At 65.7% G+C, this 24988-nt stretch overlaps 1 pseudogene; it reads left to right on the top strand.

The window, feature by feature from the left end:
- Positions 1-18117, top strand: part of LOC119962325 — a 34358-nt pseudogene extending 16241 nt beyond the window's left edge.
- Positions 18118-24988: the final 6871 nt, after the last annotated feature.

The following is a 24988-nucleotide window of genomic DNA, read 5'->3' as shown; positions in this document are numbered from 1 at the left end:
TATGTTCTATGATCTTTTCCAAAGCCAACACAGCCATTCTTAGATACGGGGCCCAAACTGCTCACAATACTCCAAATGGGGTCTGACCAGGGCCTTATACAGCCTCAGATGTACATCCCTGGTCTTGTATTCTAGACCTCTTGACATGAATGCTAACATTGCATTTGCCTTCCTAACTGCTGACTGAACCTGCACATTAACCTTAAGAGAATTGAGAACAAGGATACGCAAGGATGCTTCTGATTTACTAAGCATCTTCCCACTTAGAAAATAGGCTATGCCTCCATTCCTCCTTCCAAAGTGCATAACCTCACACTTTTCCACATTGTATTCCATCTGCCACTTCTTTGCCCACTCTCCTAGCCTGCCCAAATCGTTCTGCAGCCTCCCTTCTTCCTCAATACCACCTACACCTCTACAGTTCTTTGTATCATCTGCAAATTTAGCAACAGTGCTGTCAGTTCTTTCTTCCAGATCATTGATGTATATTGTGAAAAATTGTGGTCCCAGCACCGACCCCTGAGGCACATCACTAGCCACCAGCTGCCATCCTGAAAAAGACCCCTTTATCCCCACTCTGCCTTCTGCCAGTCAGCCAATCCTCTATTCATGTCAGGATCTTACCCTAACTCTGTATTATATGCATGGACGTACTGGAAAATGAGAGGTTAAAACCCTCAAAACTCCAAAAGATTAAGCATGGCGAGTTCCAGGACAAGCTTCTTGACTTTTTTCAAAGGATGCAGTGAGAACTTAAATTATCAGCAGAAATGTAACATTGAATGGCAAAGCAAGTGAGGTCGTGAGGACCAAACAGCCTTAGCTGTCGCATTAACAGGAAGAGAAAATGGTGTGCTGTGAAGGCCGGCCGGAGCGGGTCGCGAAGGTCGGCCGGAGTGGGTCGGGAAGGTCGAACGGAGTGGGTCGGGAAGGTCGGCCGGAGTGGGTCCGGAAGGTCGGCCGGATTGGATCCGGTAGGTCGGCCAGAGTGGGTCCGGAAGGTCAGCAGGAGTGGGTCGGGAAGGTCGACCGAAGTGGGTCGGGAAGGTCGGCCGGAGTGGGTCGGGAAGGTCGGCCGGAGTGGGTCACGAAGGTCGACCGAAGTGGGTCGGGAAGGTCGGCCGGAGTGGGTCGTTAAATCGCCGGAGTGGGTCACGAAGGTCGGCCGGAGTGGGTCGGGAAGGTCGGCCACAGTGGGTCCGGAAGGTCTGCCGGAGTGGCTCCGGAAGTTCGGCCAGAGTGGGTCGTGAAGGTCGGCCGGAGCGGGTCGTGAAGGTCGGCTGGAGTGGGTCGCGAAGGTCGGCCGGAGTGGGTCCGGAAGGTCGGCCGGATTGGATCCGGAAGGTCGGCCAGAGTGGGTCCGGAAGGTCGGCCGAAGTGGGTCGGGAAGGTCGACCGAAGTGGGTCGGGAAGGTCGGCCGGAGTGGGTCGTTAAATCGGCCGGAGTGGGTCACGAAGGACGGCCGGAGTGGGTCGGGAAGGTCGGCCACAGTGGGTTCCGAAGATCGGCCGGAGTGGCTCCGGAAGTTTGGCCAGAGTGGGTCGTGAAGGTCGGCCGGAGCGGGTCGTGAAGGTCGGCTGGAGTGGGTCACAAAGGTTGATCGGAGCGGGTCAGGAAGGTCGGCCAGAGTGGGTCACGAAGGTCGACCGAAGTGGGTCGGGAAGGTCGGCCGGAGTGGGTCCCAAAGGTCGGCCGGAGTGGGTCGGGAAGGTCGGCCGGAGTGGGTCGGGAAAGTCGGCCGGAGTGGGTCACGAAGGTCGGCCGGAGTGGGTCGGGAAGGTCGGCCGCAGTGGGTCCGTAAGGTCGGCCGGAGTGGCTCCGGAAGTTCGGCCGGAGTGGGTCGTGAAGATCGGCCGGAGTGGTCGGCCGGAGTGGGTCGGGAAGGTCGGCCAGAGTGGGTCACGAAGGTCGGGCCGGAGCGGGTCGCGAAGGTCGGCCGGAGTGGGTCGCGAAGGTCGGGCGGGAGCGGGTCGCGAAGGTCAGCCGGAGTGGGTCGCGAAGGTCGGCCGGAGTGGGTCGCGATGGTTGGCCGGAGTGGGTCCAGAGGTCGGGCGGGAGCGGGTCGCGAAGGTCAGCCGGAGTGGGTCGCGAAGGTCGGCCGGAGTGGGTCGCGAAAGTCGGCCGGAGTGGTCACGAAGGTCCGCCGGATGTGGGTCACGAAGGTCGGCAGGAGTGGGTCCCAAAGGTCGGCCGGAGTGGGTTGCGAAGGTCGGTCGGACTGGGTCACGAAGGTCGGCAGGAGTGGGTCGGGAAGGTCGGCCGGAGTGGGTTGCGAAGGTCGGTTGGACTGGGTCGGGAAGGTTGATTGGAGTGGGTCGGGAAGGTCGGCCGGAGTGGGTCCCAAAGGTCGGCCGGTGTGGGTCGGGAAGGTCGGCCGGAGTGGGTCACGAAGGTTGATCGGAGTGGGTCGGGAAGGTTGGCCGGAGTGGGTCCCAAAGGTCGGCCGGTGTGGGTCGGGAAGGTCGGCTGGAGTTTTTTTTGTCAGTCTATGCTGGGGGGCACCGTCCGGATTTGACCCTTTGCACCGCTGCCATGTTCACCGCCACCAAGCTGGCCCCGGCAGCAGCACCGCCACCAAGCTGGCCCCGGCCGCAGCGGCGTTTCCCCGCCACCAAGCTGGCCCCGGCCGCAGCGGCGTTTCACCGCCACCAAGCTGGCCCCGGCCGCAGCAGCGTTTCCCCGCCACCAAGCTGGCCCCGGCCGCAGCAGCGTTTCACCGCCACCAAGCTGGCCCCGGCCGCAGCAGCGTTTCCCCGCCACCAAGCTGGCCCCGGCCGCAGCAGCGTTTCCCCGCCACCAAGCTGGCCCCGGCCGCAGCACCGCCACCAAGCTGGCCCCGGCCGCAGCAACGTTTCACCGCCACCAAGCTGGCCCCGGCCGCAGCACCGCCACCAAGCTGGCCCCGGCCGCAGCACCGCCACCAAGCTGGCCCCGGCCGCAGCACCGCCACCAAGCTGGCCCCAGCCACAGCCCCACCACCAAGCTGGCCCCGGCCGCAGCACCGCCACCAAGCTGGCCCCGGCCGCAGCAGCGTTTCACCGCCACCAAGCTGGCCCCGGCCGCAGCAGCGTTTCACCGCCACCAAGCTGGCCCCGGCCGCAGCAACGTTTCACCGCCACCAAGCTGGCCCCGGCCGCAGCAGCGTTTCACCGCCACCAAGCTGGCCCCGGCCGCAGCAACGTTTCACCGCCACCAAGCTGGCCCCGGCCGCAGCAACGCCACCAAGCTGGCCCCGGCCGCAGCAACGCCACCAAGCTGGCCCCGGCGGCAGCACCGCCACCAAGCTGGCCCCGGCCGCAGCACCGCCACCAAGCTGGCCCCGGCGGCAGCACCGCCACCAAGCTGGCCCCGGCCGCAGCAGCGTTTCACCGCCACCAAGCTGGCCCCGGCCGCAGCAGCGTTTCACCGCCACCAAGCTGGCCCCGGCCGCAGCAGCGTTTCACCGCCACCAAGCTGGCCCCGGCCGCAGCAACGTTTCACCGCCACCAAGCTGGCCCCGGCCGCAGCAGCGTTTCACCGCCACCAAGCTGGCCCCGGCCGCAGCAACGTTTCACCGCCACCAAGCTGGCCCCGGCCGCAGCACCGCCACCAAGCTGGCCCCGGCCGCAGCAACGCCACCAAGCTGGCCCCGGCCGCAGCACCGCCACCAAGCTGGCCCCGGCCGCAGCAGCGTTTCACCGCCACCAAGCTGGTCCCGGCCGCAGCAGCGTTTCACCGCCACCAAGCTGGCCCCGGCCGCAGCAGCGTTTCACCGCCACCAAGCTGGCCCCGGCCGCAGCAGCGTTTCACCGCCACCAAGCTGGCCCCGGCCGCAGCAGCGTTTCACCGCCACCAAGCTGGACCCGGCCGCAGCAGCGGTTCGCTATGGATCTGGAGCTTTGTACAGACCACTTTCCATGTCAGTCATGTTCACACCAGAGGCTCGGTTTGAAATGGGAAACACAACACCTTTGAGAAGGACGCGGAGCAAGAATTCATTTATTTAAGAAGTGTTCAGAGAGCTTCAGACAAGTGCTACAAGGGCGGATATTGACACTGCTGCAAAGTTTATTGATGCTGGAGCTGCCACAGTCGGAGTGGCAGGTTCTGGGGCTGGAATTGGAACCGTTTTTGGTAGTCTTATTATTGGCTATGCCAGAAATCCATCTCTGAAGCAGATGTTATTCTCCTATGCTATACTTGGATTTGCCTTGTCTGAAGCTATGGGACTCTTCTGTTTAATGGTCGCTTTCCTGATTTTGTTTGCTATGTAAAATTTGTTGATGAATAGCCGAATCAAGTACAAATGTAATTGGTCGGCCAGAGTGGATCCGGAAGGTCGGCCAGAGTGGGTCTGGAAGGTCGGCCAAGGTGGGTCGCGAAGGTCGGCCGGAGTGGGTCCGGAAAGTCGGCCGGAGTGGGTCACGAAGGTTGATCGGAGCGGGTCGGGAAGGTCGGCCGGAGTGGGTCACGAAGGTCGACCGAAGTGGGTCGGGAAGGTCAGCCGAAGTGGGTCGGGAAGGTCAGCCGGAGTGGGTCGGGAAGGTCAGCCGGAGTGGGTCCCAAAGGTCGGCCGGAGTGGGTCGGGAAAATCGGCCGGAGTGGGTCACGAAGGTCGGCTGGAGTGGGTCGGGAAGGTCGGCCGCAGTGGGTCTGGAAGGTCGGCTGGAGTGGCTCTGGAAGTTCGGCCGGAGTGGGTCGCGAAGCTTGATCGGAGTGGGTCGGGAAGGTCGGCCGGACTGGGTCGGGAAGGTCGGCCGGAGTGGGTCACGAAGGTCGGCCGGAGTGGGTCGGGAAGGTCGGCAGCAGTGGGTCACGAAGGTTGACCGGAGCATGTCGGGAAGGTCGGCTGGAGTGGGTCGGGAAGGTCGGCTGGAGAGGGTTACGAAGGTCAGGCCGGAGCGGATTGCGAAGATCGGCCGGAGTGGGTCGCGAAGGTCGGCCGGAGTGGCTCCGGAAGTTCGGCCGGAGTGGGCCGTGAAGGTCGGCCGGAATGGGTCACGAAGGTTGATCGGAGTGGGTCGGGAAGGTCGGCCGGAGTGGGTCCCGAAGGTCGGCCGGAGTGGGTCGGGAAGGTCGGCAGGAGTGGGTCACGAAGGTTGACCGGAGCATGTCGGGAAGGTCGGCTGGAGTGGGTCGGGAAGGTCGGCTGGAGAGGGTTACGAAGGTCGGGCCGGAGCGGATCGCGAAGATCGGCCGGAGTGGGTCGCGAAGGTCGGCCGGAGTGGTCGGGAAGGTCGGCCGGAGTGGGTCACGAAGGTCGGCGGGAGTGGATCCGGAAGGTCAGACAGAGTGGGTCCGGAAGGTCGGCCGGAGTGGGTCGGGAAGGTCGGCCGGAGTGGGTCGGGAAGGTCGGCCGGAGTGGGTCGGGAAGGTCGGCCGGAGTGGGTCGGGAAGGTCGGCCGGAGTGGGTCCCGAAGGTCGGCCGGAGTGGGTCGGGAAGGTCGGCCGGAGTGGCTCCGGAAGTTCGGCCGGAGTGGGCCGTGAAGGTCGGCCGGAATGGGTCACGAAGGTTGATCGGAGTGGGTCGGGAAGGTCGGCCGGAGTGGTCGGGAAGGTCGGCCGGAGTGGGTCACGAAGGTCGGCGGGAGTGGGTCCGGAAGGTCGGCCGGAGTGGGTCCGGAAGGTCGGCCGGAGTGGGTCGCGAAGGTCGGCCGGAGTGGGTCGGGAAGGTCGGCCGGAGTGGGTCGGGAAGGTCGGCCGGAGTGGGTCGGGAAGGTCGGCCGGAGTGGGTCCCGAGGGTCGGCCGGAGTGGGTCGGGAAGGTCGGCCGGAGTGGCTCCGGAAGGTCGGCCGGAGTGGGTCGCGAAGGTCGGCCGGAGTGGGTCACGAAGGTTGGCCGGAGTGGGTCGGGAAGGTCGGCTGGAGTGGGTCCCAAAGGTCGGCCGGAGTGGGTCGGGAAGGTCGGCTGGAGTGGGTCCCAAAGGTCGGCCGGAGCATGTCGGGAAGGTCGGCTGGAGTGGGTCCCAAAGGTCGGCCGGTGTGGGTCGGGAAGGTCGGCTGGAGTGGGTCCCAAAGGTCGGCCGGTGTGGGTCGGGAAGGTCGGCCGGAGTGGCTCCGGAAGTTCGGCCGGAGTGGGTCGGGAAGGTCGGCTGGAGTGGGTCATGAAGGGCGGCCGGATTTTTTTTGTCAGTCTCTGCTGGGGGGCACCGTCGGGATTTGACCCTTTGCACCGCTGCCATGTTCACCGCCACCAAGCTGGCCCCGGCCGCAGCACCGCCACCAAGCTGGCCCCGGCCGCAGCAGCGTTTCACCGCCACCAAGCTGGTCCCGGCCGCAGCAGCGTTTCACCGCCACCAAGCTGGCCCCGGCCGCAGCAGCGTTTCACCGCCACCAAGCTGGCCCCGGCCGCAGCAGCGTTTCACCGCCACCAAGCTGGCCCCGGCCGCAGCAGCGTTTCACCGCCACCAAGCTGGACCCGGCCGCAGCAGCGGTTCGCTATGGATCTGGAGCTTTGTACAGACCACTTTCCATGTCAGTCATGTTCACACCAGAGGCTCGGTTTGAAATGGGAAACACAACACCTTTGAGAAGGACGCGGAGCAAGAATTCATTTATTTAAGAAGTGTTCAGAGAGCTTCAGACAAGTGCTACAAGGGCGGATATTGACACTGCTGCAAAGTTTATTGATGCTGGAGCTGCCACAGTCGGAGTGGCAGGTTCTGGGGCTGGAATTGGAACCGTTTTTGGTAGTCTTATTATTGGCTATGCCAGAAATCCATCTCTGAAGCAGATGTTATTCTCCTATGCTATACTTGGATTTGCCTTGTCTGAAGCTATGGGACTCTTCTGTTTAATGGTCGCTTTCCTGATTTTGTTTGCTATGTAAAATTTGTTGATGAATAGCCGAATCAAGTACAAATGTAATTGGTCGGCCAGAGTGGATCCGGAAGGTCGGCCAGAGTGGGTCTGGAAGGTCGGCCAAGGTGGGTCGCGAAGGTCGGCCGGAGTGGGTCCGGAAAGTCGGCCGGAGTGGGTCACGAAGGTTGATCGGAGCGGGTCGGGAAGGTCGGCCGGAGTGGGTCACGAAGGTCGACCGAAGTGGGTCGGGAAGGTCAGCCGAAGTGGGTCGGGAAGGTCAGCCACAGTGGGTTCCGAAGATCGGCCGGAGTGGCTCCGGAAGTTTGGCCAGAGTGGGTCGTGAAGGTCGGCCGGAGCGGGTCGTGAAGGTCGGCTGGAGTGGGTCACAAAGGTTGATCGGAGCGGGTCAGGAAGGTCGGCCAGAGTGGGTCACGAAGGTCGACCGAAGTGGGTCGGGAAGGTCGGCCGGAGTGGGTCCCAAAGGTCGGCCGGAGTGGGTCGGGAAGGTCGGCCGGAGTGGGTCGGGAAAATCGGCCGGAGTGGGTCACGAAGGTCGGCCGGAGTGTGTCGGGAAGGTCGGCCGCAGTGGGTCCGTAAGGTCGGCCGGAGTGGCTCCGGAAGTTCGGCCGGAGTGGGTCGTGAAGATCGGCCGGAGTGGTCGGCCGGAGTGGGTCGGGAAGGTCGGCCAGAGTGGGTCACGAAGGTCGGGCCGGAGCGGGTCGCGAAGGTCGGCCGGAGTGGGTCGCGAAGGTCGGGCGGGAGCGGGTCGCGAAGGTCAGCCGGAGTGGGTCGCGAAGGTCGGCCGGAGTGGGTCGCGATGGTTGGCCGGAGTGGGTCACGAAGGTCGGGCGGGAGCGGGTCGCGAAGGTCAGCCGGAGTGGGTCGCGAAGGTCGGCCGGAGTGGGTCGCGAAAGTCGGCCGGAGTGGGTCACGAAGGTCCGCCGGAGTGGGTCACGAAGGTCGGCAGGAGTGGGTCCCAAAGGTCGGCCGGAGTGGGTTGCGAAGGTCGGTCGGACTGGGTCACGAAGGTCGGCAGGAGTGGGTCGGGAAGGTCGGCCGGAGTGGGTTGCGAAGGTCGGTTGGACTGGGTCGGGAAGGTTGATTGGAGTGGGTCGGGAAGGTCGGCCGGAGTGGGTCCCAAAGGTCGGCCGGTGTGGGTCGGGAAGGTCGGCCGGAGTGGGTCACGAAGGTTGATCGGAGTGGGTCGGGAAGGTTGGCCGGAGTGGGTCCCAAAGGTCGGCCGGTGTGGGTCGGGAAGGTCGGCTGGAGTTTTTTTTGTCAGTCTCTGCTGGGGGGCACCGTCCGGATTTGACCCTTTGCACCGCTGCCATGTTCACCGCCACCAAGCTGGCCCCGGCAGCAGCACCGCCACCAAGCTGGCCCCGGCCGCAGCGGCGTTTCCCCGCCACCAAGCTGGCCCCGGCCGCAGCGGCGTTTCACCGCCACCAAGCTGGCCCCGGCCGCAGCAGCGTTTCCCCGCCACCAAGCTGGCCCCGGCCGCAGCAGCGTTTCACCGCCACCAAGCTGGCCCCGGCCGCAGCAGCGTTTCCCCGCCACCAAGCTGGCCCCGGCCGCAGCAGCGTTTCCCCGCCACCAAGCTGGCCCCGGCCGCAGCACCGCCACCAAGCTGGCCCCGGCCGCAGCACCGCCACCAAGCTGGCCCCAGCCACAGCCCCACCACCAAGCTGGCCCCGGCCGCAGCACCGCCACCAAGCTGGCCCCGGCCGCAGCAGCGTTTCACCGCCACCAAGCTGGCCCCGGCCGCAGCAGCGTTTCACCGCCACCAAGCTGGCCCCGGCCGCAGCAACGTTTCACCGCCACCAAGCTGGCCCCGGCCGCAGCAGCGTTTCACCGCCACCAAGCTGGCCCCGGCCGCAGCAACGTTTCACCGCCACCAAGCTGGCCCCGGCCGCAGCAACGCCACCAAGCTGGCCCCGGCCGCAGCAACGCCACCAAGCTGGCCCCGGCGGCAGCACCGCCACCAAGCTGGCCCCGGCCGCAGCACCGCCACCAAGCTGGCCCCGGCCGCAGCAGCGTTTCACCGCCACCAAGCTGGCCCCGGCCGCAGCAGCGTTTCACCGCCACCAAGCTGGCCCCGGCCGCAGCAACGTTTCACCGCCACCAAGCTGGCCCCGGCCGCAGCAGCGTTTCACCGCCACCAAGCTGGCCCCGGCCGCAGCAACGTTTCACCGCCACCAAGCTGGCCCCGGCCGCAGCACCGCCACCAAGCTGGCCCCGGCCGCAGCAACGCCACCAAGCTGGCCCCGGCCGCAGCACACGCCACCAAGCTGGCCCCGGCCGCAGCAGCGTTTCACCGCCACCAAGCTGGTCCCGGCCGCAGCAGCGTTTCACCGCCACCAAGCTGGCCCCGGCCGCAGCAGCGTTTCACCGCCACCAAGCTGCCCCCGGCCGCAGCAGCGTTTCACCGCCACCAAGCTGGCCCCGGCCGCAGCAGCGTTTCACCGCCACCAAGCTGGACCCGGCCGCAGCAGCGGTTCGCTATGGATCTGGAGCTTTGTACAGACCACTTTCCATGTCAGTCATGTTCACACCAGAGGCTCGGTTTGAAATGGGAAACACAACACCTTTGAGAAGGACGCGGAGCAAGAATTCATTTATTTAAGAAGTGTTCAGAGAGCTTCAGACAAGTGCTACAAGGGCGGATATTGACACTGCTGCAAAGTTTATTGATGCTGGAGCTGCCACAGTCGGAGTGGCAGGTTCTGGGGCTGGAATTGGAACCGTTTTTGGTAGTCTTATTATTGGCTATGCCAGAAATCCATCTCTGAAGCAGATGTTATTCTCCTATGCTATACTTGGATTTGCCTTGTCTGAAGCTATGGGACTCTTCTGTTTAATGGTCGCTTTCCTGATTTTGTTTGCTATGTAAAATTTGTTGATGAATAGCCGAATCAAGTACAAATGTAATTGGTCGGCCAGAGTGGATCCGGAAGGTCGGCCAGAGTGGGTCTGGAAGGTCGGCCAAGGTGGGTCGCGAAGGTCGGCCGGAGTGGGTCCGGAAAGTCGGCCGGAGTGGGTCACGAAGGTTGATCGGAGCGGGTCGGGAAGGTCGGCCGGAGTGGGTCACGAAGGTCGACCGAAGTGGGTCGGGAAGGTCAGCCGAAGTGGGTCGGGAAGGTCAGCCGGAGTGGGTCGGGAAGGTCAGCCGGAGTGGGTCCCAAAGGTCGGCCGGAGTGGGTCGGGAAAATCGGCCGGAGTGGGTCACGAAGGTCGGCTGGAGTGGGTCGGGAAGGTCGGCCGCAGTGGGTCTGGAAGGTCGGCTGGAGTGGCTCTGGAAGTTCGGCCGGAGTGGGTCGCGAAGCTTGATCGGAGTGGGTCGGGAAGGTCGGCCGGACTGGGTCGGGAAGGTCGGCCGGAGTGGGTCACGAAGGTCGGCCGGAGTGGGTCGGGAAGGTCGGCAGCAGTGGGTCACGAAGGTTGACCGGAGCATGTCGGGAAGGTCGGCTGGAGAGGGTCGGGAAGGTCGGCTGGAGAGGGTTACGAAGGTCAGGCCGGAGCGGATTGCGAAGATCGGCCGGAGTGGGTCGCGAAGGTCGGCCGGAGTGGCTCCGGAAGTTCGGCCGGAGTGGGCCGTGAAGGTCGGCCGGAATGGGTCACGAAGGTTGATCGGAGTGGGTCGGGAAGGTCGGCCGGAGTGGGTCCCAAAGGTCGGCCGGAGTGGGTCGGGAAGGTCGGCAGGAGTGGGTCACGAAGGTTGACCGGAGCATGTCGGGAAGGTCGGCTGGAGTGGGTCGGGAAGGTCGGCTGGAGAGGGTTACGAAGGTCGGGCCGGAGCGGATCGCGAAGATCGGCCGGAGTGGGTCGCGAAGGTCGGCCGGAGTGGTCGGGAAGGTCGGCCGGAGTGGGTCACGAAGGTCGGCGGGAGTGGATCCGGAAGGTCAGACAGAGTGGGTCCGGAAGGTCGGCCGGAGTGGGTCGGGAAGGTCGGCCGGAGTGGGTCGGGAAGGTCGGCCGGAGTGGGTCGGGAAGGTCGGCCGGAGTGGGTCGGGAAGGTCGGCCGGAGTGGGTCCCAAAGGTCGGCCGGAGTGGGTCTGGTAGTTCGGCCGGAGTGGCTCCGGAAGTTCGGCCGGAGTGGGCCGTGAAGGTCGGCCGGAATGGGTCACGAAGGTTGATCGGAGTGGGTCGGGAAGGTCGGCCGGAGTGGTCGGGAAGGTCGGCCGGAGTGGGTCACGAAGGTCGGCGGGAGTGGATCCGGAAGGTCAGACAGAGTGGGTCCGGAAGGTCGGCCGGAGTGGGTCGGGCAGGTCGGCCGGAGTGGGTCGGGAAGGTCGGCCGGAGTGGGTCGGGAAGGTCGGCCGGAGTGGGACGGGAAAGTCGGCCGGAGTGGGTCCCAAAGGTCGGCCGGAGTGGGTCTGGTAGTTCGGCCGGAGTGGCTCCGGAAGTTCGGCCGGAGTGGGCCGTGAAGGTCGGCCGGAATGGGTCACGAAGGTTGATCGGAGTGGGTCGGGAAGGTCGGCTGGAGTGGGTCCCAAAGGTCGGCCGGAGTGGGTCGGGAAGGTCGGCTGGAGTGGGTCCCAAAGGTCGGCCGGAGCATGTCGGGAAGGTCGGCTGGAGTGGGTCCCAAAGGTCGGCCGGTGTGGGTCGGGAAGGTCGGCTGGAGTGGGTCCCAAAGGTCGGCCGGAGTGGGTCGGGAAGGTCGGCCGGAGTGGCTCCGGAAGGTCGGCCGGAGTGGGTCGGGAAGGTCGGCTGGAGTGGGTCATGAAGGGCGGCCGGATTTTTTTTGTCAGTCTCTGCTGGGGGGCACCGTCGGGATTTGACCCTTTGCACCGCTGCCATGTTCACCGCCACCAAGCTGGCCCCGGCCGCAGCACCGCCACCAAGCTGGCCCCGGCCGCAGCAGCGTTTCACCGCCACCAAGCTGGTCCCGGCCGCAGCAGCGTTTCACCGCCACCAAGCTGGCCCCGGCCGCAGCAGCGTTTCACCGCCACCAAGCTGGCCCCGGCCGCAGCAGCGTTTCACCGCCACCAAGCTGGCCCCGGCCGCAGCAGCGTTTCACCGCCACCAAGCTGGACCCGGCCGCAGCAGCGGTTCGCTATGGATCTGGAGCTTTGTACAGACCACTTTCCATGTCAGTCATGTTCACACCAGAGGCTCGGTTTGAAATGGGAAACACAACACCTTTGAGAAGGACGCGGAGCAAGAATTCATTTATTTAAGAAGTGTTCAGAGAGCTTCAGACAAGTGCTACAAGGGCGGATATTGACACTGCTGCAAAGTTTATTGATGCTGGAGCTGCCACAGTCGGAGTGGCAGGTTCTGGGGCTGGAATTGGAACCGTTTTTGGTAGTCTTATTATTGGCTATGCCAGAAATCCATCTCTGAAGCAGATGTTATTCTCCTATGCTATACTTGGATTTGCCTTGTCTGAAGCTATGGGACTCTTCTGTTTAATGGTCGCTTTCCTGATTTTGTTTGCTATGTAAAATTTGTTGATGAATAGCCGAATCAAGTACAAATGTAATTGGTCGGCCAGAGTGGATCCGGAAGGTCGGCCAGAGTGGGTCTGGAAGGTCGGCCAAGGTGGGTCGCGAAGGTCGGCCGGAGTGGGTCCGGAAAGTCGGCCGGAGTGGGTCACGAAGGTTGATCGGAGCGGGTCGGGAAGGTCGGCCGGAGTGGGTCACGAAGGTCGACTGAAGTGGGTCGGGAAGGTCAGCCGAAGTGGGTCGGGAAGGTCAGCCGGAGTGGGTCGGGAAGGTCAGCCGGAGTGGGTCCCAAAGGTCGGCCGGAGTGGGTCGGGAAAATCGGCCGGAGTGGGTCTGGAAGGTCGGCTGGAGTGGCTCTGGAAGTTCGGCCGGAGTGGGTCGCGAAGCTTGATCGGAGTGGGTCGGGAAGGTCGGCCGGACTGGGTCGGGAAGGTCGGCCGGAGTGGGTCACGAAGGTCGGCCGGAGTGGGTCGGGAAGGTCGGCAGCAGTGGGTCACGAAGGTTGACCGGTGCATGTCGGGAAGGTCGGCTGGAGTGGGTCGGGAAGGTCGGCTGGAGAGGGTTACGAAGGTCAGGCCGGAGCGGATTGCGAAGATCGGCCGGAGTGGGTCGCGAAGGTCGGCCGGAGTGGCTCCGGAAGTTCGGCCGGAGTGGGCCGTGAAGGTCGGCCGGAATGGGTCACGAAGGTTGATCGGAGTGGGTCGGGAAGGTCGGCCGGAGTGGGTCCCAAAGGTCGGCCGGAGTGGGTCGGGAAGGTCGGCAGGAGTGGGTCACGAAGGTTGACCGGAGCATGTCGGGAAGGTCGGCTGGAGTGGGTCGGGAAGGTCGGCTGGAGAGGGTTACGAAGGTCGGGCCGGAGCGGATCGCGAAGATCGGCCGGAGTGGGTCGCGAAGGTCGGCCGGAGTGGTCGGGAAGGTCGGCCGGAGTGGGTCACGAAGGTCGGCGGGAGTGGATCCGGAAGGTCAGACAGAGTGGGTCCGGAAGGTCGGCCGGAGTGGGTCGGGCAGGTCGGCCGGAGTGGGTCGGGAAGGTCGGCCGGAGTGGGTCGGGAAGGTCGGCCGGAGTGGGACGGGAAGGTCGGCCGGAGTGGGTCCCAAAGGTCGGCCGGAGTGGGTCTGGTAGTTCGGCCGGAGTGGCTCCGGAAGTTCGGCCGGAGTGGGCCGTGAAGGTCGGCCGGAATGGGTCACGAAGGTTGATCGGAGTGGGTCGGGAAGGTCGGCCGGAGTGGTCGGGAAGGTCGGCCGGAGTGGGTCACGAAGGTCGGCGGGAGTGGATCCGGAAGGTCAGACAGGGTGGGTCCGGAAGGTCGGCCGGAGTGGGTCGCGGAGGTCGGCCGGAGTGGGTCGGGAAGGTCGGCCGGAGTGGGTCGGGAAGGTCGGCCGGAGTGGGACGGGAAGGTCGGCCGGAGTGGGTCCCGAAGGTCGGCCGGAGTGGGTCTGGTAGTTCGGCCGGAGTGGCTCCGGAAGTTCGGCCGGAGTGGGCCGTGAAGGTCGGCCGGAATGGGTCACGAAGGTTGATCGGAGTGGGTCGGGAAGGTCGGCTGGAGTGGGTCCCAAAGGTCGGCCGGAGTGGGTCGGGAAGGTCGGCTGGAGTGGGTCCCAAAGGTCGGCCGGAGCATGTCGGGAAGGTCGGCTGGAGTGGGTCCCAAAGGTCGGCCGGTGTGGGTCGGGAAGGTCGGCTGGAGTGGGTCCCAAAGGTCGGCCGGTGTGGGTCGGGAAGGTCGGCCGGAGTGGCTCCGGAAGTTCGGCCGGAGTGGGTCGGGAAGGTCGGCTGGAGTGGGTCATGAAGGGCGGCCGGATTTTTTTGTCAGTCTCTGCTGGGGGGCACCGTCGGGATTTGACCCTTTGCACCGCTGCCATGTTCACCGCCACCAAGCTGGCCCCGGCCGCAGCACCGCCACCAAGCTGGCCCCGGCCGCAGCAGCGTTTCACCGCCACCAAGCTGGCCCCGGCCGCAGCAGCGTTTCACCGCCACCAAGCTGGCCCCGGCCGCAGCAGCGTTTCACCGCCACCAAGCTGGCCCCGGCCGCAGCAGCATTTCACCGCCACCAAGCTGGCCCCGGCCGCAGCACCGCCACCAAGCTGGCCCCGGCCGCAGCACCGCCACCAAGCTGGCCCCGGCCGCAGCACCGCCACCAAGCTGGCCCCGGCCGCAGCAGCGTTTCACCGCCACCAAGCTGGTCCCGGCCGCAGCAGCGTTTCACCGCCACCAAGCTGGCCCCGGCCGCAGCAGCGTTTCACCGCCACCAAGCTGGCCCCGGCCGCAGCAGCGTTTCACCGCCACCAAGCTGGCCCCGGCCGCAGCAGCGTTTCACCGCCACCAAGCTGGCCCCGGCCGCAGCAGCGGTTCGCTATGGATCTGGAGCTTTGTACAGACCACTTTCCATGTCAGTCATGTTCACACCAGAGGCTCGGTTTGAAATGGGAAACACAACACTTTTGAGAAGGACGCGGAGCAAGAATTCATTTATTTAAGAAGTGTTCAGAGAGCTTCAGACAAGTGCTACAAGGGCGGATATTGACACTGCTGCAAAGTTTATTGATGCTGGAGCTGCCACAGTCGGAGTGGCAGGTTCTGGGGCTAGAATTGGAACCGTTTTTGGTAGTCTTATTATTGGCTATGCCAGAAATCCATCTCTGAAGCAGCAGTTATTCTCCTATGCTATACTTGGATTTGCCTTGTCTGAAGCTATGGGACTCTTCTGTTTAATGGTCGCTTTCCTGATTTTGTTTGCTATGTAAAATTTGTTGATGAATAGCCGAATCAAGTACAAATGTAATTGGTCGGCCAGAGTGGATCCGGAAGGTCGGCCAGAGTGGGTCTGGAAGGTCGGCCAAGGTGGGTCGCGAAGGTCGGCCGGAGTGGGTCCGGAAAGTCGGCCGGAGTGGGTCACGAAGGTTGATCGGAGCGGGTCGGGAAGGTCGGCCGGAGTGGGTCACGAAGGTCGACCGAAGTGGGTCGGGAAGGTCAGCCGGAGTGGGTCCCAAAGGTCGGCCGGAGTGGGTCGGGAAAATCGGCCGGAGTGGGTCACGAAGGTCGGCCGCAGTGGGTCTGGAAGGTCGGCTGGAGTGGCTCTGGAAGTTCGGCCGGAGTGGGTCGCGAAGCTTGATCGGAGTGGGTCGGGAAGGTCGGCCGGACTGGGTCGGGAAGGTCGGCCGGAGTGGGTCACGAAGGTCGGCCGGAGTGGGTCGGGAAGGTCGGCAGCAGTGGGTCACGAAGGTTGACCGGAGCATGTCGGGAAGGTCGGCTGGAGTGGGTCGGGAAGGTCGGCTGGAGAGGGTTACGAAGGTCAGGCCGGAGCGGATTGCGAAGATCGGCCGGAGTGGGTCGCGAAGGTCGGCCGGAGTGGGTCACGAAGGTCGGCCGGAGTGGGACGGGAAGGTCGGCCGGAGTGGGACAGGAAGGTCGGCCGGAGTGGGTCTCAAAGGTCGGCCGGAGTGGGTCTGGAAGGTCGGCCGGAGTGGGTCTGGAAGGTCGGCCGGAGTGGCTCCGGAAGTTCGGCCGGAGTGGGCCGTGAAGGTCGGCCGGAATGGGTCACGAAGGTTGATCGGAGTGGGTCGGGAAGGTCGGCCGGAGTGGGTCCCAAAGGTCGGCCGGAGTGGGTCGGGAAGGTCGGCAGGAGTGGGTCACGAAGGTTGACCGGAGCATGTCGGGAAGGTCGGCTGGAGTGGGTCGGGAAGGTCGGCTGGAGAGGGTTACGAAGGTCGGGCCGGAGCGGATCGCGAAGATCGGCCGGAGTGGGTCGCGAAGGTCGGCCGGAGTGGTCGGGAAGGTCGGCCGGAGTGGGTCACGAAGGTCGGCGGGAGTGGATCCGGAAGGTCAGACAGAGTGGGTCCGGAAGGTCGGCCGGAGTGGGTCGGGCAGGTCGGCCGGAGTGGGTCGGGAAGGTCGGCCGGAGTGGGTCGGGAAGGTCGGCCGGAGTGGGACGGGAAGGTCGGCCGGAGTGGGTCCCAAAGGTCGGCCGGAGTGGGTCTGGAAGGTCGGCCGGAGTGGCTCCGGAAGTTCGGCCGGAGTGGGCCGTGAAGGTCGGCCGGAATGGGTCACGAAGGTTGATCGGAGTGGGTCGGGAAGGTCGGCTGGAGTGGGTCCCAAAGGTCGGCCGGAGTGGGTCGGGAAGGTCGGCTGGAGTGGGTCCCAAAGGTCGGCCGGAGTGGGTCGGGAAGGTCGGCTGGAGTGGGTCCCAAAGGTCGGCCGGAGCATGTCGGGAAGGTCGGCTGGAGTGGGTCCCAAAGGTCGGCCGGTGTGGGTCGGGAAGGTCGGCCGGAGTGGCTCCGGAAGTTCGGCCGGAGTGGGTCGGGAAGGTCGGCTGGAGTGGGTCATGAAGGGCGGCCGGATTTTTTTTGTCAGTCTCTGCTGGGGGGCACCGTCGGGATTTGACCCTTTGCACCGCTGCAATGTTCACCGCCACCAAGCTGGCCCCGGCCGCAGCACCGCCACCAAGCTGGCCCCGGCCGCAGCACCGCCACCAAGCTGGTCCCGGCCGCAGCACCGCCACCAAGCTGGCCCCGGCCGCAGCACCGCCACCAAGCTGGCCCCGGCCGCAGCAGCGTTTCACCGCCACCAAGCTGGCCCCGGCCGCAGCACCGCCACCAAGCTGGCCCCGGCCGCAGCACCGCCACCAAGCTGGCCCCGGCCGCAGCACCGCCACCAAGCTGGCCCCGGCCGCAGCAACGCCACCAAGCTGGCCCCGGCCGCAGCACCGCCACCAAGCTGGCCCCGGCCGCAGCAACGTTTCACCGCCACCAAGCTGGCCCCGGCCGCAGCACCGCCACCAAGCTGGCCCCGGCCGCAGCACCGCCACCAAGCTGGCCCCGGCCGCAGCACCGCCACCAAGCTGGCCCCGGCCGCAGCAACGCCACCAAGCTGGCCCCGGCCGCAGCACCGCCACCAAGCTGGCCCCGGCCGCAGCAACGCCACCAAGCTGGCCCCGGCCGCAGCACCGCCACCAAGCTGGCCCCGGCCGCAGCAACGCCACCAAGCTGGCCCCGGCCGCAGCAGCGTTTCACCGCCACCAAGCTGGCCCCGGCCGCAGCAGCGTTTCCCCGCCACCAAGCTGGCCCCGGCCGCAGCAGCGTTTCACCGCCACCAAGCTGGCCCCGGCCGCAGCAACGTTTCACCGCCACCAAGCTGGCCCCGGCCGCAGCAACGTTTCACCGCCACCAAGCTGGCCCCGGCTGCAGCAGCGTTTCACCGCCACCAAGCTGGCCCCGGCCGCAGCAGCGTTTCACCGCCACCAAGCTGGCCCCGGCCGCAGCACCGCCACCAAGCTGGCCCCGGCCGCAGCACCGCCACCAAGCTGGCCCCGGCCGCAGCGGCGTTTCACCACCACCAAGCTGGCCCCGGCCGCCGCAGCGTTTCACCGCCACCAAGCTGGCCCCGGCCGCAGCACCGCCACCAAGCTGGCCCCGGCCGCAGCAGCGTTTCACCGCCACCAAGCTGGCCCCGGCCGCAGCAGCGTTTCACCGCCACCAAGCTGGCCCCGGCCGCAGCAGCGGTTCGCTATGGATCTGGAGCTTTGTACAGACCACTTTCCATGTCAGTCATGTTCACACCAGAGGCTCGGTTTGAAATGGGAAACACAACACTTTTGAGAAGGACGCGGAGCAAGAATTCATTTATTTAAGAAGTGTTCAGAGTGCTTCAGACAAGTGCTACAAGGGCGGATATTGACACTGCTGCAAAGTTTATTGATGCTGGAGCTGCCACAGTCGGAGTGGCAGGTTCTGGGGCTGGAATTGGAACCGTTTTTGGTAGTCTTATTATTGGCTATGCCAGAAATCCATCTCTGAAGCAGCAGTTATTCTCCTATGCTATACTTGGATTTGCCTTGTCTGAAGCTATGGGACTCTTCTGTTTAATGGTCGCTTTCCTGATTTTGTTCGCTATGTAAAATTTGTTGATGAATAGCCGAATCAAGTACAAATGTAATTGGTCGGCCAGAGTGGATCCGGAAGGTCGGCCAGAGTGGGTCTGGAAGGTCGGCCGGAGTGGGTCGGGAAGGTCGGCCGGAGTGGGTCCGGAAAGTCGGCCGGAGTGGGTCACGAAGGTTGATTGGAGCGGGTCGGGAAGGTCGGCCGGAGTGGGTCACGAAGGTCGACCGAAGTGGGTCGGGATGGTCGGCCGGAGTGGGTCCCAAAGGTCAGCCGGAGTGGGTCGGGAAAATCGGCCGGAGTGGGTCACGAAGGTCGGCTGGAGTGGGTCGGGAAGGTCGGCCGCAGTGGGTCTGGAAGGTCGGCCGGAGTGGCTCTGGAAGTTCGGCCGGAGTGGGTCGTGAAGGTTGATCGGAGTGGGTCGGGAAGGTCGGCCGGACTGGGTCGGGAAGGTTGACCAGAGCATGTCGGCAAGGTCCGCTGGAGTGGGTCGGGAAGGTCGGCTGGAGAGGGTCACGAAGGTCGGGCCGGAGCGGATCGCGAAGATCGACCGGAGTGGGTCGCGAAGGTCGGCCGGAGTGGTCGGGAAGATCGGCCGGAGTGGGTCACGAAGGTCGGCGGGAGTGGATCCGGAAGGTCAGCCAGAGTGGGTCCGGAAGGTCGGCCGGAGTGGGTCCCGAAGGTCGGCCGGAGTGGGTCGGGAAGGTCGGCCGGAGTGGGTCGGGAAGGTCGGCCGGAGTGGGTCGGGAAGCTCGGCCGGAGTGGGTCGGGACGGTCGGCCGGAGTGGGTCGGGCAGGTCGGCCGGAGTGGGTCGGGAAGGTCGGCCGCTATGTGTCGGGAAGGTCGGCCGGAGTGGGTCGGGACGGTCGGCCGGAGTGGGTCGGGAAGGTCGGCCGGATTGGGTCACGAAGGTCGGCCGGAGCGGGTCACGAAGGTCGGCTGGAGAGGGTCACGAAGGTCGGCCGGAGCAGGTCACGAATGTCGGCCGGAGTGGGTCGCGAAGGTCAGCCGGAGTGGATCGGGAAGGTCGGCCGGAGCAGGTCAGGAGGGTTGGCCGGATTGGGTCGTGAATGTCGGCTGGAGAGGGTCACAAAGGTCGGCCGGAGTGGCTCACGAAGGGCGGCCGGAGTGGGTCGGGAAGGTCGACTGGAGTGAGTCGGGAATGTCGGACAGATTGGTCGGGAAGGTCGGCCGGAGAGGGTCACAAAGGTCGGCTGGAGTGGCTCACGAAGGGCGGCCGGAGTGGGTTACGAAGGCTGGCCGGAGTGAGTCGGGAAGGTCGACCGGTGTGAGTCGGGAATGTCGGACAGATTGGTCGGGAAGGTCGGCCGGAGTGGGTCGGGCAGGTCGGCCGCAATGGGTCGGGATGGTCGGCCGGAATGTGTCCGGACGGTCGGCCGGAGTGGTTCGGGCAGTCGGCCGGAGCGTGTCGGGATGGTCGGCCGGAGTGTGTCGGGAAGGTCGGCCGGAATGGGTTGGGAAGGTCGGCCGGAGTGGGTCGGGATGGTCGGCCGGAGTGGGTCGGGCAGGTCGGCCGGAGTGGGTCACGAAGGTCAGCCGGAGCGGGTCACGAAGGTCGGCTGGATTGGGTCGCGAAGGTCATCCGGAGTGGATCAGGAAGGTCAGCCGGAGCAGGTCAGGAGGGTTGGCTGGAGTGGGTCGGGAAGGTCGGCCAGAGTGGGTTACGAAGGGCGGCCTGTTGGGTTACGAAGGCCGGCCGGACTGAGTCATGAAGGTCAGCCAGAGTGGGTCATGAAGAACGTCCCGAGTGTGTCGGGAAGGTCGGCCGGAGTGGGTCGGCCGGAGTGGTTTGGGAAGGTCGGCCAGATCGGGAAGGTCGGCCGGATTGGGTCGGGACGGTCGGCCGGAGTGGGTCGGGACGGTCGGCCGGAGTGGGTCGGGAAGGTCGGCCGGATTGGGTCACGAAGGTCGGCCGGAGCGGGTCACGAAGGTCGGCTGGAGAGGGTCACGAAGGTCGGCCGGAGTGGGTCGGGAAGGTCGGCCGGAGTGGGTCGGGACGGTCGGCCGGAGTGGGTCGGGCAGGTCGGCCGGAGTGGGTCGGGAAGGTCGGCCGGAATGTGTCGGGAAGGTCGGCCGGAGTGGGTCGGGACGGTCGGCCGGAGTGGGTCGGGAAGGTCGGCCGGATTGGGTCACGAAGGTCGGCCGGAGCGGGTCACGAAGGTCGGCTGGAGAGGGTCACGAAGGTCGGCCGGAGCAGATCACGAATGTCGGCCGGAGTGGGTCGCGAAGGTCAGCCGGAGTGGATCGGGAAGGTCGGCCGGAGCAGGTCAGGAGGGTTGGCCGGATTGGGTCGTGAATGTCGGCTGGAGAGGGTCACAAAGGTCAGCCGGAGTGGCTCACGAAGGGCGGCCGGAGTGGGTCAGGAAGGTCGACCGGAGTGAGTCGGGAATGTCGGACAGATTGGTCGGGAAGGTCGGTTGGAGAGGGTCACAAAGGTCGGCTGGAGTGGCTCACGAAGGGCGGCCGGAGTGGGTTACGAAGGCTGGCCGGAGTGAGTCGGGAGGTCGACCGGAGTGAGTCGGGAATGTCGGACAGATTGGTCGGGAAGGTCGGCTGGAGAGGGTCACAAAGGTCGGCTGGAGTGGCTCACGAAGGGCGGCCGGAGTGGGTTACGAAGGCTGGCCGGAGTGAGTCGGGAAGGTCGACCGGAGTGAGTCGGGAATGTCGGACAGATTGGTCGGGAAGGTCGGCCGGAGTGGGTCGGGCAGGTCGGCCGCAATGGGTCGGGATGGTCGGCCGGAATGTGTCCGGACGGTCGGCCGGAGTGGTTCGGGCAGTCGGCCGGAGCGTGTCGGGATGGTCGGCCGGAGTGTGTCGGGAAGGTCGGCCGGAATGGGTTGGGAAGGTCGGCCAGAGTGGGTCACGAAGGTCAGCCGGAGCGGGTCACGAAGGTCGGCTGGATTGGGTCGCGAAGGTCATCCGGAGTGGATCAGGAAGGTCGGCCGGAGCAGGTCAGGAGGGTTGGCTGGAGTGGGTCAGGAAGGTCGGCCAGAGTGGGTTACAAAGGGCAGCCTGTTGGGTTACGAAGGCCGGCCGGACTGAGTCATGAAGGTCAGCCAGAGTGGGTCATGAAGAACGTCCCGAGTGTGTCGGGAAGGTCGGCCGGAGTGGGTCGGCCGGAGTGGTTTGGGAAGGTCGGCCAGATCGGGAAGGTCGGCCGGATTGGGTCGGGACGGTCGGCCGGAGTGGGTCGGGACGGTCGGCCGGAGTGGGTCGGGAAGGTCGGCCGGATTGGGTCACGAAGGTCGGCCGGAGCGGGTCACGAAGGTCGGCTGGAGAGGGTCACGAAGGTCGGCTGGAGAGGGTCACGAAGGTCGGCTGGAGAGGGTCACGAATGTCAGCCGGAGCAGGTCACGAAGGTCGGCCGGAGTGGGTCGCGAAGGTCAGTCGGAGTGGATCAGGAAAGGTCGGCCGGAGCAGGTCAGGAGGGTTGGCCGGATTGGGTCAGGAAGGTCGGCTGGAGAGGGTCACAAATGTCGGCCGGAGTGGGTTGGGAAGGTCGGCCGGAATGGGTCGGGAAGGTCGGCCGGAGTGGGTCGGGACTGTCGGCCAGAGTGGGTTGGGAAGGTCGGCCGGATTGGGTCACGAAGGTCGGCCGGAGCGGGTCACGAAGGTCGGCTGGAGAGGGTCACGAAGGTCGGCCGGAGCAGGTCACGAAGGTCGGCCGGAGTGGGTCGCGAAGGTCAGCCGGAGTGGATCGGGAAGTTCAGCCGGAGCAGGTCAGGAGGATTGGCCGGATTGGGTCGGGAAGGTCGGCTGGAGAGGGTCACAAAGGTCGGCCGGAGTGGCTCACGAAGAGCGGCCGGAGTGGGTCGGGAAGGTCGACCGGAGTGAGTCGGGAATGTCGGACAGATTGGTCGGGATGGTCAGCTGGAGAGGGTCCCAAAAGACGGCCGGAATGGCTCACGAAGGGCGGCCGGAGTGGGTTACGAAGTCTGGCCGGAGTGAGTCGAGAAGGTCGACCGGAGTGAGTCGGGAATGTCGGACAGATTGGTCGGGAAGGTCGGCTGGAGTGGGTCACGAAGGTCCGCCGGAGTGAGTCTCGAAGGTCGGCCGGAGTGGATCGGGAAGGTCGGCCGGCGCAGGTCAGGAGGGTTGGCCGGATTGGGTCAGGAAGGTCGGCTGGAGAGGGTCACAAAGGTCGGCCGGAGTGGCTCACGAAGGGCGGCCAGAGTGGGTCGGGACAGTCGGCCGGAGTGGGTCGGGAAGGCCGTCAGGATTGGGTCACGAAGGTCAGCTGGAGAGGGTCACGAAGGTCGGCTGGAGAGGGTCACGAAGGTCAGCCGGAGCAGGTCACGAATGTCGGCCGGAGTTGGTCGCGAAGGTCAGTCGGAGTGGATCGGGAAGTTCGGCCGGAGCAGGTCAGGAGGGTTGGCCGGATTGGGTCGGGAAGGTCGGCTGGAGAGGGTCACAAATGTCGGCCGGAGTGGGTCGGGAAGGTCGGCCGGAGTGGGTCGGGAAGGTCGGACAGATTGGTCGGGAAGGTCAGCCGGAGTGGGTCGGGAAGGTTGGCCGGAGTGGGTCGGGAAGGTCGGCCGGAATGGGTCGGGTAGGTCGGCCGGAGTGGGTCGGGCAGGTCGGCCGGAATGGGTCGGGACGTTCGGTCGGAGTGGGTCAGGCAGGTCGGCCGGAGCGTGTCGGGATGGTCGGCCGGAGTGGGTCGGGAAGGTCGGCCGGAGTGGGTCGGGAAGGTCGGCCGGAGTGGGTTGGGAAGGTCGGCCAGAGTGGGTTGGGAAGGTCGCCAGAGTGGGTCGGGCAGGTCGGCCGGAGTGGATCAGGAAGGTCGGCCGGAGCGGGTCGGGAAGGTCGGCCGGAGTGGATCAGGAAGGTCGGCCGGAGCGTGTCGGGATGGTTGGCCGGAGTGTGTCGGGAAGGTTGGCCGGAATGGGTTGGGAAGGTCGGCTGGAGTGGGTCGGGATGGTCGGCCGGAGTGGGTCGGGCAGGTCGGCCGGAGTGGGTCACGAAGGTCAGCCGGAGTGGGTCACGAAGGTCGGCTGGATTGGGTCGCGAAGGTCATCCGGAGTGGATCAGGAAGGTCGGCCGGAGCAGGTCAGGAGGGTTGGCTGGAGTGGGTTGGGAAGGTCGGCCAGAATGGGTCGGGAAGGTCGGCCGTAGTGGGTCGGGACGGTCGGCCGGAGTGGGTCGGGAAGGTCGGCCGGATTGGGTCACGAAGGTCGGCCGGAGCGGGTCACGAAGGTCGGCTGGAGAGGGTCACGAAGTTCGGCCGGAGCAGGTCAAGAAGGTCGGCCGGAGTGGGTCGCGAAGGTCAGTCGGATTGGATCGGGAAGGTCGGCCGGAGCAGGTCAGGAGGGTTGGCCGGATTGGGTCGGGAAGGTCGGCTGTAGAGGGTCACAAATGTCAGCCGGAGTGGGTTGGGAAGGTCGGCCGGAATGGGTCGGGAAGGTCGGCCGGAGTGGGTCGGGAAGGTCGGCCGGATTGGGTCACGAAGGTCGGCCGGAGCGGGCCACGAAGGTCGGCTGGAGAGGGTCACGAAGGTCGGCCGGAGCAGGTCACGAATGTCGGCCGGAGTGGGTCGCGAAGGTCGACCGGAGTGAGTCGGGAATGTCGGACAGATTGGTCGGGAAGGTCGGCTGGAGTGGGTCACGAAGGTCCGCCGGAGTGAGTCTCGAAGTCGGCCGGAGTGGATCGGGAAGGTCGGCCGGAGCAGGTCAGGAGGGTTGGCCGGATTGGGTCGGGAAGGTCGGCTGGAGAGGGTCACAAAGTTCGGCCGGAGTGGCTCACGAAGGGCGGCCGGAGTGGGTCGGGTAGGTCGACCGGAGTGAGTCGGGAATGTCGGACAGATTGGTCGGGAAGGTCGGCTGGAGAGGGTCACAAAGGTCGGCTGGAGTGGCTCACGAAGGGCGGCCGGAGTGGGTTACGAAGGCTGGCCGGAGTGAGTCGGGAAGGTCGACCGGAGTGAGTCAGGAATGTCGGACAGATTGTTCGGGAAGGTCAGCCGGAGTGGGTCGGGCAGGTCGGCCGGAATGGGTCGGGATGGTCGGCCGGAATGGGTCGGGCAGGTCGGCCGGAGCGTGTCGGGATGGTCGGCCGGAGTGTGTCGGGAAGGTCGGCCGGAATGGGTTGGGAATGTCGGCCGGAGTGGGTCGGGATGGTCGGCCGGAGTGGGTCGGGCAGGTCGGCCGGAGTGGGTCACGAAGGTCAGCCGGAGCGGGTCACGAAGGTCGGCTGGATTGGGTCGCGAAGGTCATCCGGAGTGGATCAGGAAGGTCGGCCGGAGCAGGTCAGGAGGGTTGGCTGCAGTGGGTCGGGAAGGTCGGCCAGAGTAGGTTACGAAGGGCGGCCTGTTGGGTTACGAAGGCCGGCCGGACTGAGTCATGAAGGTCAGCCAGAGTGGGTCATGAAGAACGTCCCGAGTGTGTCGGGAAGGTCGGCCGGAGTGGGTCGGCCGGAGTGGTTTGGGAAGGTCGGCCAGATCGGGAAGGTCGGCCGGATTGGGTCCCGAAGGTCGGTCGGAGTGGGTTGGTAAGGTCGGCCAGAATGGGTCGGGAAGGTCGGCCGGAGTGGGTCGGGACGGTCGGCCGGAGTGGGTCGGGAAGGTCGGCCGGATTGGGTCACGAATGTCGGCCGGAGCGGGTCACGAAGGTCGGCTGGAGAGGGTCACGAAGGTCGGCCGGAGAGGGTCACGAAGGTCGGCTGGAGCAGGTCACGAAGGTCGGCCGGAGTGGGTCGCGAAGGTCAGTCGGAGTGGATCGGGAAGGTCGGCCGGAGCAGGTCAGGAGGGTTGGCCGGATTGGGTCGGGAAGGTCGGCTGGAGATGGTCACAAATGTCGGCCGGAGTGGGTTGGGAAGGTCGGCCGGAATGGGTCGGGAAGGTCGGCCGGAGTGGGTCGGGACGGTCGGCCGGAGTGGG

Source organism: Scyliorhinus canicula, chromosome 2 (genome assembly GCF_902713615.1).
Source record: "Scyliorhinus canicula chromosome 2, sScyCan1.1, whole genome shotgun sequence".
Classification (NCBI taxonomy): Eukaryota; Metazoa; Chordata; class Chondrichthyes; order Carcharhiniformes; family Scyliorhinidae; genus Scyliorhinus; species Scyliorhinus canicula.
This window is presented reverse-complemented; position numbering and strand designations above follow the sequence as displayed.